At 34.9% G+C, this 2409-nt stretch overlaps 1 long non-coding RNA gene across 1 annotated transcript; it reads right to left on the bottom strand.

Moving 5' to 3' along the window:
• Nucleotides 1-589: 589 nt before the first annotated feature.
• Nucleotides 590-864, bottom strand: LOC109588545 (uncharacterized). Its single transcript, XR_002188235.1, has 3 exons — nucleotides 825-864; nucleotides 661-768; nucleotides 590-606 (listed from the first exon to the last, which is right to left on the bottom strand). It is a non-coding gene; the product is annotated as an uncharacterized LOC109588545 (long non-coding RNA).
• Nucleotides 865-2409: the final 1545 nt, after the last annotated feature.

The raw sequence follows: 2409 nt of genomic DNA, 5'->3' as shown, positions 1-2409 counted from the left end.
TTCCCTACACTAAAAGATCCTCCTTCAACTATACTGAACTGGTAAGCATTGGGAGACTTCAGTGGAGCTCTCACAAACTTGAGGCAACCAGTCTGACTAGTGTTCCTTAGATCCACACAATGTTGTAGCTCTATTACCAGTGGTTTTAATAGTGCCTTAGATACTGATATTGCATATACTGCACTCACTAGCACAGTACCTTTGGGTACCTTGAAATTACCACCAGCTAGTGCAGTAACAGCTACTTCAGTGTCCTTGGACACTGCTCCTTGAGGACACTCTAATCTGAATCCATATTTCTCCCACTGGAGTGAGTGAGATCTGTCTCCTTGTAGGATAAAGAGCTTCTGTCCAGCTATAATGACACTAGAGTCTAGTGAATCTGAAACAATAAACACACATCATATCTAATACCAGTATAGTACATACACAATCATTCACATGTGTACATGTACATGTACATGTACATGAATAATTTACCCATTGAAGGGATCAGGTAATTAAATTGTAGTCCAATGGAACTAGTCTCTTTGATAGGTTGCTTGAGGACCCTCTCTTGTCTTTCCTTCACTAGTTTGGCTATGTACAACTCCTTTTCTTTAAGGTCTATAAATTAATAGAATATTAATAATTATTATTCATTGATGATGATACACTAACCAGTAATGATCTGTTTCTCATTCTGTGATTGTTCCTCTATTTGTGATGTCAGTTTGGCTATAACTTTATCTTTCTCAGAAATGTTAGTTTTTAGATTTTGAACATCGTCTACACATTAAATATATCCTCTCATCTAATACATGCTGTGTGTATAGTTAACTAACCAATAATGATCTGTTTCTCCTTGAGATATTGTTCCTCCATATCAGCTACTTTGAGTTTCAGTTGTTCATTATCTTCTACATTAATAGAATATTTTTTCATCTAATATTATGAGCTGATGATACACTAACCAGTAATTATCTGTTTCTTCTCCTCTACTTGTGTCTTCTCTTCCAATGTTTCAGCAACTTTAGCTTTAAGCTTCTCATAATCTTCTATTATCAATAAAATGATATTCGCTGCTAAACAAATTTGCACTGCATGTACAGTAGCCCATAAATACATGTACTATGATTATTGCTAATGATACCATATATGGTAAGCTGAGCTCACTCTACATCAATCTCATTATTTCTAATGCATGGACAATTTGACCTATATCATACAGGATACTATTTCCATACTCAACATTCTCTAATCCACTAGTATCATAATGTAAACATAAACAACAGTACAACACAATAGTACCTAATTCAACAGTTGATTTATCCTTTTCTGCTTGCTCAAGGAGAGTGGTAGCATCATCAAGTTGCTGACTAAGTGTTGCCTTTTCTTGAAGAAGCTGTTGCTGCTCTTTCTCTCGATCTTGCTGTATCTGCTCCTTCTCTTTTATTTCTCTTTCAAGCTGTTCCTGATAGCAGAATTCCTTCTCTTTTTGTAATTGCAGGCGATCTTGAAATATTTGAATCCGTTTCTCAAAACTCTCCCAATCACTCAGTATCCTTCTTCTTAGTTGATCTTGATACTGGTCCAGAGGTATTACACTAGTAGACCAATCCGCATTATCACTAGTATATCCTATACAGTAACAAAATAGTGGAGAATAAGAAATACACAAATTAATTACACTTAGTTACTATGGTAACTTTATTATTGATGGATTCATGCTTAATCATTGTATGTGTGACCTCTGTCAGTTTACACAGTTAACCACATGAACATATTATTGTATATAAACACACTGATAATAATATTTCATTCACTCTAGCTCCTATTAATATCAGTGTTTCTGTATCTGCAGTCATTATATTTCACTATTGTACATAGCAGGAATGAATTGGTAATAATTAGTATCATAGGTATACGTCAAATGCTCCTATTAAATATTCATTGGCCTCGCCTACGCGAGGTATAGGTAGTTGTTGTGGGGCCAGCCTGAAATGCGGATCCACGCGGATCAAATGCGGATCGGGCTGAAATGCGGATCAACGCGGAACGCTCGCGGATCTCTATTGAAACTTGACTGATCTGTCTGAAAGAATGATATCTATGCATCAGGAGGGAATTTTTATTAGCTTTATTTGAGTTTTTGATAAAAACTTCATCATTTTAGCAGTTTCAGAACAGGTAGGCTGTTTATGATCATAGATCTATGTCAATAATATTATTTTCATTTCCGATTACATTTACTATAGTGTCAGTTTTATTGACAGTTAGAGCTGATATAGTAGTTTCAATTAGACTATAAAACTTCATAGTAACGTAGTTGCTAGTAATTTTTATGACAGTTAGATCTATATAAGCTGATTATTGTTTCATTAAGACTATGAAGCAGCATTTTGGTAGGGTGATTACAATTTCTTTTTT

The sequence above is a fragment of the Amphimedon queenslandica genome, unplaced genomic scaffold (genome assembly GCF_000090795.2).
Source record: "Amphimedon queenslandica unplaced genomic scaffold, v1.1 AMPQUscaffold_12030, whole genome shotgun sequence".
Taxonomy (NCBI): Eukaryota; Metazoa; Porifera; class Demospongiae; order Haplosclerida; family Niphatidae; genus Amphimedon; species Amphimedon queenslandica.
This window is presented reverse-complemented; position numbering and strand designations above follow the sequence as displayed.